The sequence below is a fragment of the Oncorhynchus tshawytscha genome, linkage group LG29, assembly GCF_018296145.1.
Source record: "Oncorhynchus tshawytscha isolate Ot180627B linkage group LG29, Otsh_v2.0, whole genome shotgun sequence".
Lineage (NCBI taxonomy): Eukaryota > Metazoa > Chordata > Actinopteri > Salmoniformes > Salmonidae > Oncorhynchus > Oncorhynchus tshawytscha.
Genome location: NC_056457.1, coordinates 16,947,448 through 16,960,909, shown reverse-complemented (window position 1 = coordinate 16,960,909; position 13,462 = coordinate 16,947,448). Strand labels below are relative to the sequence as shown.

General features: G+C 46.3%; 1 protein-coding gene across 1 annotated transcript in view; it reads left to right on the top strand.

The window, feature by feature from the left end:
- reck (reversion-inducing-cysteine-rich protein with kazal motifs) overlaps positions 1 to 13,462 on the top strand; it is a 64,395-nt gene that overhangs the window by 1,220 nt on the left and 49,713 nt on the right. The window lies entirely within an intron of this gene.

Below are 13,462 nucleotides of genomic sequence, written 5' to 3'. Positions count from 1 at the left end.
ATACAGTGTTTAGGCGAGACTTTTATTGGGTTTAGACAACTGCCCTTGACTTTACTTTCTCATGCTAATGAATTTGGCAAAAGTGATTGTTTGTTGCCATTTGTCACACTTACAATTTGTTAACCAGTTGGCGCACCCCCGTTTCAATATAACAACAATGTCTGAAGGCAACATTGTAGGCGTACCTTTTCTTATCAATAGTCATTTGGCCACATCATTCATTGGTGCGGGATTCCTCAATCTTTACAGATGGGGTTAGGGTGGCAGCAGCAGCTCTAAATTCGCATCTGCCATATGAGGACTTTGATGTTGTGAAAAGTGCTGTGTGTCCACATGCGCTCAGGATGTGGATTAGTTCGCGTAAATATCGCTCTAATCTGTCACACTGTGCATTGAACATGAAAGACGAGGCTTCGTTTAGAACTGCAGTTAGGACCCACATTAGCCAGCTGGCATTATGAACTGAAGAGAATAAATGAACCTACACATGGGCCGTTTTGTGAAAAGTTCTACAATGTGATAGCGTAGTCCTCGCGCCTTGGGAACATCTGGGAAACGAATTTGGCCCCAATCGTGACCACTGCCGCAAGATAAAGGTTTTCTCATTGTCCCACTCCCTCGGTTATTTCGTGTGAAAAATTCCCTAAATGTTTTTCTCCCCACTTCTCCCCGCTAAAACTACCTCCCCCTTTCCTTTTTAGTTTATTTTCATGTATGGGCTATTCAGGCTAGTCATCCCTGTTTTAAGGGGATGCATCTGCAACCAATTGAACATCTCCTCAAAGTAAGGCTGGTTTAGGAACATGAGGCAGAATAGAATGGACGGCAGTCTTTGCATCATCTGAAATGTCATTTCAAGCATGCGTCGTTTTTTTGCATCATGTTGTGCCATGCTTTTAGACAACACATGTAGTTATTGTTTTGTTCTAAGCAAATTCAAATAATAGGCAATAGTATAATAGGTATCATCATTTTTATGCAATGTTTTAAAAATGTGATTATGTAGCCTACCAAAGATATTAACTTGGCACATGGTTATTGAAATAAATGAAATAATGGTATGTATTTATTTTGATCTGACTCCAATAATTGTTCATTTAGGAGAGTAAATAGCATGTTTGCAAGAACATTGGTTTACATTAATATCAATGTATATTATGTTTCAGATCTGAGACATAACTGAACAGTTTTCAGGTTATTAGATTAGGCTCTGTAAAGCATATGTACTTATGTTGACACAACATTGAAGTTGTTACATTAAGGGCCACCATAAATGTCAAGATTGTCAAGTTATACCTGAATGTGACTGGGGAACACTACATAGTCATGGTTCCATCTGACATAGGATCAGTACAGGACTCACTTGAAAGTGACACACTATTAAACTCCATATCCATTTGTATAGCAATAAGGCTGGATTTGCATCTCATCAACAAAGGCCTATTATTTTTTATTTTACAAGTAGATTGGATTTTAAAGACCCTCTCACGTTCTTTGCCTAAAAGTGTGGCATTTCTCCCGAGGGAGGTGAGACCTTTGTTCATTTCAATGGGTCCAGAGCAGACTGTCTGACGGGCAGGCTCAGAGGGTGGCAGCAACAGAACTGGAACTTATGTAATAGAACAAGACGGGTTCCTCATTTCATCACTCGCCAAAAAAAGACTCAAGCTGATTCCACTCCTACTACCTCTCCTTCCCCCAAAACACACACAAAACACGCACACACACGCACGCACGCACACACACACACACACACACACACACACACACACACACACACACACACACACACACACACACACACACACACACACACACACACACACACACACACACACACACACACACACACACACACACTTCCCCCACCTCTTTTCCCTCTACCTGGACATATCTAGTTCATTATGTTTGTTCATACTCTTATCCCCCCATCCTTCCACCTCAGATGCATGTTCCCCAGTGTGTGTGTAGTCAGTGGAGGGACAGGCCGGCTCTGTGTCCCTTTTGATTTTCCTAATTGAATATGAAAAGAGGGGCGGGACAAACTCCCTCCATCTGGAGTCTGGAGTACAATCAGGGCCTCACATCTGTTGCTCCACACAGACTGATGGTGTTCAGGTGCTCCTCCAGGGGTTGGAGGAATGTGCAGTGCCCTACGTGAGCTGCACACCTGGAGCGCACATGGACCTGCTGGTCACACTGGCTATCTTTACTTAACCACAACCACAGACACATAGGTGTAGCACCTCCATGTGAGGGTAAAATAGTCCAAACATTAGACACAATATTATGTATGATTATGTGCTATATGTAGATAATGTGGAGTCAGGCATGCACATTTTTTGATAAGAAGTTGTTCCCAAACGATAGGTCAGGAGCACTTACTGTTGGATCTTGGCTGAATTCTTTTGGGTTGTGGTGGGCCTTGCGGCTCAACACATTGATTGTGTTTGTTGAAATCCAGAATCTGGGTGGATGACCCAAAAAAGTTGGTCATCAATCATGGTTAAACATTAAGGGACCACCATCCTATGGCCATGTTTGGAGATAAATACTGAAAAGGCCTATTGTTTACTTTTTGAAGATTGTAATGTGCCAGCAGCAGTGTAATTGATTTTTGCTTTATTGCTTGTGTGTTGCTATGAGGTATCTAAATGGGAGTGTACTGGGGTTGATGAATTCAAACTGGACCCTGGTGTCGATCAATCCCGCATCCAATTTTAGTTCTGAGGCTACCCATCACCCGGTCTCTCTATTCCCTCTGGTTGTTTTATGAGTCCCTCAATCCTCACAGATGTCATTTAAAACAGCTGGAGGAAGATATTAGTGATGGCAAGAACTTTGTTTTAGATATCTAGCACTTCATCTATCATCATTTATCTCTTTAGAATATTGTGTGAAGAATTTTTTTGAAGATTCTTCAATGGAGCAGACTTTTATAGATGCAAGACACAATTTATGGCCTTTGATGTTTTCACACCCCGAGTACATTCTCTTCTTTAGCTGGTTTCTTATGGATCTTGCGTGATGGAGGGACACAGATTTTTGTCAAATAATTTGCCAGCCCAGCATGTGTTAAAAACACACTTTCATGTTTTTATTTGATAGTTGTTGGTCGATTTTCCTGTCTAGTTACTCTGGTAAAGACACTTCAATGAGGGAATCAAATAAACTCATTTGAGCACAAGTCAGTTGAATAAATACAAGTTATCTATCAACCATTGATTAAAGAGAGTTTGGTCTCCATGGATGAGGGGTTATGATGACAATATTAATATTCTCTATTCATTCACTTGTTGATTTGAATAATTACTCAGGAATTTGCTTCTCCTGGTCATATCGTCTATTATACACTCATACATTGAACAGAAATATAAACACAACATGTAAAGTGTTGGTCCCATGTTTTATGAGCTGAAATGAAAGATCCAAGACATTTTCCTTACGCACAAAAACCTTATTTATCACACATTTTGTGCACAAATTCATTTACATCCCTGTTAGTGAGCATTTCTCCTTTGCCAAGATAATCCATCCACCTGACAGGTGTGACAAACCAAGAATCTGATCAAGCAGCACCTTGTGTTGGGGACAATAAATGGTCACTCCAAAATTAGACATTTTGTCACACAACACAATGCCACAGACATCTCAAGTTTTGAGGGAGCGCGCAATCGGCATGCTAACTGCAAGAATGTCCACCAGAGCTGTTGCAAGTGAATTGAATGTTCATTTCTCCTCCATAAGCCGCCTCCAATGTCGTTTTAGAGTATTTAGCAGTACGTCCAACCGGCCTCACAACCACAGACCGTGTGTATGGCGTTGTGTGGGCAAGCGGTTTGCTGATGTCAACGTTGTGAACAGAGTGCCCCATGGTGACGGTGGGGTTATGGTATTAGCAGGCATAAGCTACGGACAACAAACACAATTGCATTTTATCGATGGCAATTCGTGTGCACATAGATACTGTGGCGAGATCCTGAGGCCCATTGTGAGGCCAAGAGATGCATATCTGCATTCCCAGTCATGTGAAATCCATAGATTATATTTTCATATAGTGCTACATATATTATATTTTCATATGTGCAGACATATATTTCATATAGTGCAGACATATATTTCCATATAGTGCAGACATATATTTTCATATATTGCAGACATATTTTTCATATAGTGCAGACATATATTTTCATATAGTGCAGACATATATTTTCATATATTGCAGACATATTTTTCATATAGTGCAGACATATATTTTCATATAGTGCAGACATATATTTCATATAGTGCAGACATATATTTCATATAGTGCAGACATATATTTCATATAGTGCAGACATATATTTCATATAGTGCAGACATATATTTTCATATAGTGCAGACATATATTTTCATATAGTGCAGACATATATTTTCATATAGTGCAGACATATATTTTCATATAGTGCAGACATATACGGAGCATATCAAACATTAGGAACACCTTCCTAATATTTCATATACAGATGTGGTCCAATATATTGGCTGCCTTGCACTTTACAATGGAGCGCAATGGAGCAGAACGTGTTTCTTTCTTCTTCCTCAAAACGGGTTAATGGCTTTTTTACCCTGGTGGTACCTGCAACTTACAACAAGTAGGATCAATTACACTTGCAGAGAATCACTTGCCTCCAACTTAATTCATTAGAATTTTGAATAATTTAGTCCAGGCCATGTTTTGACTTTGAAGTGAAAAATGTAAATTGGGTCAATTTACATTTTCTGGTTCTGTGCATCAAATAAAACAAATACACGTGTTAACACCAAAGGTTTTTTCAATTTCAACTTATTTTTGAATAAATAGTGACTCGTACATGGGTGCCATTATATTTGACTGCATCTGTAGTACAAAGGCCTACACATCTTTTTAGTGAATCAGGACACAGAAAGAGTTGTGGTGCGAGGAAACGTCTGTGTCTCTAGTCTCTCCCACATTTCTTCACAACACACTGATCCCTTAATGCCTCCCTGCTTATGTCAGATCGCAATGTATTAATGCACAGGAAGTCACCTTTGACCCAGAGGCATTAAACTCTCCCCTAGAGGGTTCAGGCTGCCAGAGAGGAATGCGGGAGCAGCCCAAACATCAGACAAGAATCCATGACTATTCACCATTGTGTTTGTGTGTGTTTATAGCCCCGATGGTGAGAAGAGGACATCCTAGGCTGAGTTCTGAAACACAATAGGAGAGAATATGAGATTAGAAAGTTCATTTTAGTGTGCTATATTATTGACATTTTCGTCTCTGAAATCGAGAGGTTTGATATTGTTTAAGTTGTTTGGAGAGAAAGGACACAGAGCAAAAGACAAAGCAACCTCCACAAGAGCATCCGCACAGGAAGCGGACTGGCAGGAACCGCTTTTTTTTTGTGTGGGAGGGGGCACATTGATATTCCACATTTCATCAGCGGCTATACGCTTCAGCCAGGGCTAGCGCTGCTGCTATTTCCAGCTTTGTTTGTTATAGCATAAATACCCCTCCATTTTATCCCTACTCTCTCCTTTGAAGACCGCCTTGTGTTTTGTGGCAAAATACGGGAAGCGGCTTTCGTCGGACCGTCGGACGGCAGTGAGCAGAAAATACAGCCATCCCAGGCCGGCCCGCATCAACACACACTCTAACGGCAGGTAGCCTAGCGGTTAAGAGCATTGTGACAGTAACTGAAAGGTCGCTGGTTTGAATCCCCGAGCCGACTACGTGAAAAATCTGCCGATGTGCCATTGAGCAAGGCACTTAACCCTAATTGTTCCTGTAGGAGGCAGTGTCATCTAAATGACTAAAATGTCAAATGTATAACTGTTAAAGCCTGAAGCTGCTTTGTCAAATCTCAGAGCCTGTTTTCGCAGTGTCTCAGAGTAGGAGTGCTGATCTAGGATCAGGTCCCCGATGCCTCATTCATTGGTATCTAAAAGGCAAAACTGACCTAGATCAGCACTCCTACTCAGAAACACTTTGTGAATACGGGCCCAGATATCCAGTAAGCTAAGCAGAGAAAACAGCTGAATGAAGCAGCTGAACCAACCAAGGCCTCGGCCAGCCCACTAGGTAAAGACAGACACAACACAACACTGGCCTGTCTCTGTCTGCTGCTGGTGCCAAGACTGCAGGATCAAACCGATCTGTGGTGTGGACAGAGGGATTTACTCCAACCACACAGGGCCAGATAGCTACTGAACTCACCCACGCAGTTACTACAGAGGCTTGGGTGAGCACCCGAGCCACAGACATGTAGCACAGAGTTTGGCAAACACTGTTTCAGATGTTGACACCTTAAGACAAGAATTTCAACTAGATTGTTATTGTCATGGAGTTATGGAAGACAGTTTGATGAACTCTAGCTACAGCCTGGGCGAGGTTAGTTAATGTAGCTGTAGCCAGTCATAATGGCTTAAAGATGGCCGTCCCCCATTGCGTGTCTGTCAGCGTTTTAGTTGACATATTTTACATTTCAGACAAATATGGTGCAATAGTGTTAAAAATGACTCAGCGGTTTGTAGCTTTCTCAGAGCTGATACTGAGCTATTGTAGTGGCGTTTTTTCCCCAGCTCTGAGCTATTGTAGTGGCGTTTTTTCCCTCCTTACCCTCTCCTCCGTCCTCTCTTCTCTTCCCTTCCTTCCATGCCTTTGTTATTAGCCGCCAGTCTGTGCATTGTATAGTTGGAAAGTCAGACTGCATCTGCTGTAAGTGCTAAGTCCTGTGATCTTTCAGGCCAGTCATACGGTACATGTCCCTTTGTATATGCGTAGCGGGGCAGGAAATGGGATGGGTACGTCTTGGCAGATGTCTCCGTCCCGCCAATGAAAGCGGCGCGTCTGACGTGATTGATTCCCGCTCTCGAGTCGCGAGGAGAAGTAAGGGGCATCACACTGGGAGAAGAAGAGGGTGCTTTTGAGGTGGGCAGTGTGTCCCCCTCATGAATGTGACAGATGGGGTTGTAGGAGAGACTGCACACACTTCTCTCACTGTATTTATCTCTCTCTCTCTCACACACACACACACACACACACACACACACACACACACACACACACACACACACACACACACACACACACACACACACACACACACTGCCTGCCTGGCCAGAAAGTATGTTTTCTCTTGAGTGCCGATGGAAGGGTTCACTCAGGCCTTCACAGCAGACACGAGCCCCTAGCCCCACTAAACCAGCCACAACATAGAGTGATGTGTCTGTCACCCATCCACCCCAGATGACCAACCCTTAAAAGCCCTTTCAGTAGTCACCACCTCCATTGTGTTTGTGTAACCCCTCGGTGAGGGACCATGTGTGTTCTCTCTGTCCCCCTGACAGTATGGATGGATTACCCACCACACCAGGCCCCATTCCGACTCATCCGTTATCTCCTGGAGTTGAAGATAGCTGTGTGTGTTGTGACTTCCCTCACACTGTGCTCTCCTCTCCCCCATACAGTGCAGTCCATTCTCTCAGAGCTGACTACATACATACCCAACAGGCTGTTCTGGCTGAGGAAACACTCTGACACCAATACAAGCACTGGAAAGTGTTGGGAAAACATGTTCTACTCTACTCTACTATGCTCTACTCTACTGTACTGTTCGGTCCTGTCTTGTCCTGTCCTGCTACTGTACATTATATACTGTGTGTCCTCGTGGTGTCTGTCTGTCTCTCTGTGATTCTGTCTCTAGGCCTACTATGCTCATTAGCAGCTCCTGGGGCCTCTGACTCCCAGCTCTGTGTATTGCTGATGAGCTCTCCCCACTCCGCACAGCCAGAGCCTGTCATTGTCTATTAAAGGGCTCGCAGCGGGGCTCGACGTGCCTCACTGGCCAATTCATTCCTCCTCCTCCGACCTCCATATATTGTACAACCTCATCGCACCATGCCACCGTCCACTGCTGGCCCATTCATCCCAATAGAAACATAAAGATAACAATGTCAACAAAAAAAAAGATAAAACACAACAATTCACGAAAAGTGCACAACTAGTGCTGTTGCCATGGCTTTTATCAACTGTCTGCCCTTGGCAACGGGTAATTTGTTTGGCCTCTCTCCGGGGCGAGGAGCACAAAGAGGGGCAGGCGAACAGCCGTACGGACACAGATGGGTGAAGAGGAGGGCTGGAGGCCGAATGGTCCACTGGCCGCGCCAATTGTGTCATTAAAATGGCAGCTCGTTAAGAGAGGGGAGCGCAGACTTGCGGTCACCACGCGGACTTGCGGTCACCACAATGCAGGCTGCTACATGGGTACTTGGGTTGGGTCGGCTGAAGCTCGGCTCCCTCCCCCTGGTAAGTGCTCCTAGGCTTGCTAGCGGTTGGCGACTAACGCTAACTCACTTTAATGAAGGATGACTGAGGCTGACGTGTTCCACACACACGCAGCCCTGTCCAGCCCAACCTGCCTCCCTCCTCCCTCCTCCTACATAGCTAGCTGGAATCTCCACCCTCCTCTCTCCTCCTACGTAGCTAGCTGGAATCTCCTCCCTCCTCTCTCCTCCTACATAGCTAGCTGGAATCTCCTCCCTCCTCTCTCCTCCTACATAGCTAGCTGGAATCTCCACCCTCCTCTCTCCTCCTACATAGCTAGCTGGAATCTCCTCCCTCCTCTCTCCTCCTACATAGCTAGCTGGAATCTCCTCCCTCCTCTCTCCTCCTACATAGATAGCTGGAATCTCCTCCCCCTCTCTCCTCCTACATAGATAGCTGGAATCTCCTCCCTCCTCTCTCCTCCTACATAGCTAGCTGGAATCTCCTCCCTCCTCTCTCCTCCTACATAGCTAGCTGGAATCTCCTCCCTCCTCTCTCCTCCTACATAGCTAGCTGGAATCTCCTCCCTCCTCTCTCCTCCTACATAGCTAGCTGGAATCTCCTCCCTCCTCTCTCCTCCTACATAGATAGCTGGAATCTCCTCCCTCCTCTCTCCTCCTACATAGCTAGCTGGAATCTCCTCCCTCCTCTCTCCTCCTCCTAGCTAGCTGGAATCTCCCTCCTCTCTCCTCCTACATAGCTAGCTGGAATCCTCCCTCCTCTCTCCTCCTCTAGCTAGCTGGAATCTCCTCCCTCCTCTCTCCTCCTACGTAGCTAGCTGGAATCTCCTCCCTCCTCTCTCCTCCTACATAGCTAGCTGGAATCTCCACCCTCCTCTCTCCTCCTACATAGCTAGCTGGAATCTCCTCCCTCCTCTCTCCTCCTACATAGCTAGCTGGAATCTCCTCCCTCCTCTCTCCTCCTACATAGATAGCTGGAATCTCCTCCCTCCTCTCTCCTCCTACATAGATAGCTGGAATCTCCTCCCTCCTCTCTCCTCCTACATAGCTAGCTGGAATCTCCTCCCTCCTCTCTCCTCCTACATAGCTAGCTGGAATCTCCTCCCTCCTCTCTCCTCCTACATAGCTAGCTGGAATCTCCTCCCTCCTCTCTCCTCCTACATAGCTAGCTGGAATCTCCTCCCTCCTCTCTCCTCCTACATAGCTAGCTGGAATCTCCTCCCTCCTCTCTCCTCCTACGTAGCTAGCTGGAATCTCCTCCCTTCTTTCTTCTCCTACGTAGCTAGCTGGAATCTCCTCCCTCCTCTCTCCTCCTACGTAGCTAGCTGGAATCTCCTCCCTTCTTTCTTCTCCTACATAGCTAGCTGGAATCTCCTCCATCCTCTCTCCTCCTACATAGCTAGCTGGAATCTCCTCCCTCCTCTCTCCTCCTACATAGCTAGCTGGAATCTCCTCCCTCCTCTCTCCTCCTACATAGCTAGCTGGAATCTCCTCCCTCCTCTCTCCTCCTACATAGCTAGCTGGAATCTCCTCCCTCCTCTCTCCTCCTACGTAGCTAGCTGGAATCTCCTCCCTCCTCTCTCCTCCTACGTAGCTAGCTGGAATCTCCTCCCTCCTCTCTCCTCCTACATAGCTAGCTGGAATCTCCTCCCTCCTCTCTCCTCCTACGTAGCTAGCTGGAATCTCCTCCCTTCTTTCTTCTCCTACATAGATAGCTGGAATCCTCTCCCTCCTCTCTCCTCCTACATAGATAGCTGGAATCTCCTCCCTCCTCTCTCCTCCTACATAGATAGCTGGAATCTCCTCCCTCCTCTCTCCTCCTACATAGCTAGCTGGAATCTCCTCCCTCCTCTCTCCTCCTACATAGCTAGCTGGAATCTCCTCCCTCCTCTCTCCTCCTACATAGCTAGCTGGAATCTCCTCCCTCCTCTCTCCTCCTACGTAGCTAGCTGGATTCTCCTCCCTCCTCTCTCCTCCTAGCTAGCTGGAATCTCCTCCTACGCTAGCTGGAATCTCCTCCCTCCTCTCTCCTCCTACGTAGCTAGCTGGAATCTCCTCCCTCCTCTCTCCTCCTACGTAGCTAGCTGGAATCTCCTCCCTCCTCTCTCCTCCTACGTAGCTAGCTGGAATCTCCTCCCTCCTCTCTCCTCCTACGTAGCTAGCTGGAATCTCCTCCCTCCTTTCTCCTCCTACGTAGCTAGCTGGAATCTCCTCCCTCCTCTCTCCTCCTACGTAGCTAGCTGGAATCTCCTCCCTTCTTTCTTCTCCTACTCCTGGAATCTCCTCCATCCTCTCTCCTCCTAGATAGATAGCTGGAATCTCCTCCCTCCTCTCTCCTCCTACATAGATAGCTGGAATCTCCTCCCTCCTCTCTCCTCCTACATAGCTAGCTGGAATCTCCTCCCTCCTCTCTCCTCCTACATAGCTAGCTGGAATCTCCTCCCTCCTCTCTCCTCCTACATAGCTAGCTGGAATCTCCTCCCTCCTCTCTCCTCCTACATAGCTAGCTGGAATCTCCTCCCTCCTCTCTCCTCCTACATAGCTAGCTGGAATCTCCTCCCTCCTCTCTCCTCCTACGTAGCTAGCTGGAATCTCCTCCCTCCTCTCTCCTCCTACGTAGCTAGCTGGAATCTCTCCCTCCTCTCCTCCTACTAGCTAGCTGGAATCTCCTCCCTCCTCTCTCCTCCTACGTAGCTAGCTGGAATCTCCTCCCTCCTCTCTCCTACGTAGCTAGCTGGAATCTCCTCCCTTCTTTCTTCTCCTACATAGCTAGCTGGAATCCTCCTCCCTCCTCTCTCCTCCTACATAGATAGCTGGAATCTCCTCCCTCCTCTCTCCTCCTACATAGATAGCTGGAATCTCCTCCCTCCTCTCTCCTCCTACAGCTAGCTGGAATCTCCTCCCTCCTCTCTCCTCCTACATAGCTAGCTGGAATCTCCTCCCTCCTCTCTCCTCCTACATAGCTAGCTGGAATCTCCTCCCTCCTCTCTCCTCCTACGTAGCTAGCTGGAATCTCCTCCCTCCTCCTCGTCTAGCTGGAATCTCCTCCTACGTAGCTAGCTGGAATCTCCTCCCTCCTCTCTCCTCCTACGTAGCTAGCTGGAATCTCCTCCCTCCTCTCTCCTCCTACGTAGCTAGCTGGAATCTCCTCCCTCCTCTCTCCTCCTACGTAGCTAGCTGGAATCTCCTCCCTCCTCTCTCCTCCTACGTAGCTAGCTGGAATCTCCTCCCTCTCTCCTCCTACATAGCTAGCTGGAATCTCCTCCCTCCTCTCTCCTCCTACGTAGCTAGCTGGAATCTCCTCCCTTCTCTCTCCTCCTACGCTAGCTGGAATCTCCTCCCTCCTCTCTCCTCCTACATAGATAGCTGGAATCTCCTCCCTCCCCTCTCCTCCTACATAGCTAGCTGGAATCTCCTCCCTCCCCTCTCCTCCTACATAGATAGCTGGAATCTCCTCTCTCCTCCTACATAGATAGCTGGAATCTCCTCTCTCCTCCTACATAGCTAGCTGGAATCTCCTCCCTCCTCTCTCCTCCTACGTAGCTAGCTGGAATCTCCTCCCTTCTTTCTTCTCCACTCTCCCCTGCCCAGAAAGGTTTGCCATGTTTACACTTTACTCTTCTAGCAATTGGCCTATATGTATAGGGCTACATTGAAATGTTTCTTACAGAAGATATATTAAATGCATAAGCATGGTAGCAATTGAAAGGGAACAGTTTGGAGATTATGGGGAAATGATTAGACCAAAGTTGAGGACATAACAGTTCACCTGACACAAGACTGAAACCAAACATTACACTGTTGATTTTATGTGCATTTGACATTTACTGTACTTTTTGCTGAATTTGTTGAGAACAAAATCTCAAAATACACTGGATACATTCAGTAACATGATAACAGTATTCCTGGAAAATGTGGGGTAGGTTCAACATAAGGCAAATAAAATGACAAGGGTTTGAGTGAGAGGACTAACTGGAGTCTCCAAGTGGTCACACACCTCTCCAAAGTGTGCTCAGTTCTCAAGTCATTTCAATGCACTCATTTGAAAGTTTGTCCTATTACCAACATGACTAGCTAAGTTATAAACTACAATGTTACAGTAATAGGCTTTCACAGGGCCAGTCAGAGAAACAGATCGTCATTTTGGTGAGCATAGAAAGGAGTCATGATTGCATTCAGGTGCGTGTTCCGCAGTGAATTCTCTTCACAATAAACAAACATAGGCTCATTCTGTTCAGAACAACCCAGGGTATGACGCCATGTCCTCTTGTAACTGTACATCAAACATAGTGATCATAAATGTTGACACTGTATATGACGTGAGTTTTATGATATGGGTGTTTGGCTTGCTTGTATGACATTAAAGCGGTATTTATTATAATCCTCAACGTCTCATCTTTCAAAATACAATTTTCAAAATACAATCTTAATTTACAACATTTCCCTCACTCGGACAACAAGACATTAGCAAAAGTGGCCCAATTAGCGAGAGGGATGGGGGCAACTTCTTGTCACACGCAGTTCTCAAGTTTAGGATGTCTGTCAGTCAAAATCCACACAGAGCTGTGAAGGAGTGAGTGAGCTCTTGCGTCATGTATAGCATGTCACTGTACAGCCTCTGCATTCCAATTTAGGCTCTTATCAGTGCCCAAATCTGCAATTTTCAGCTCGTATTCGGGTAAGAGTGTATTAATGACACCCCCACCCCCATGTCCTCTTGTCTATGGTGGAGTGGCATGTCTCTGGCTATGTGTCAGTTGAGGCAAAGAGAGTAACAGAACAGTCACTACCGTGGTGATACTGTACTCCTCCACTGTCTCTCCTCTCCTCTACTGGACTGGGGAAGACAGAGAGTCACAGACACACAGAGCCAGGATGCCGAGGCCTGCTCTTCCTCACCACGACACTGCATCGGTCATGGCATGAATGGAATCCAGAGGCTGTTGTGGCGCCTCCCTCTGGGTGGAAGCCACGGGGCCACGGGGTTCCACGGCCCCATATTGTAAACTGTCCCTACTCCCTCCCTCCCTCTGTCTGGTTCTCATTCCCGTTTGATCAGTTTTGCCGAGGCTGTCAAGTGCCGACCCTTTTAAGTTTTTGGCCTTAATTTCTGCCAGAGTTCAATTTTTCTCTCTGTCTCTCGCTCTGTCGCTGTCTCTGACTCCCTCACTTC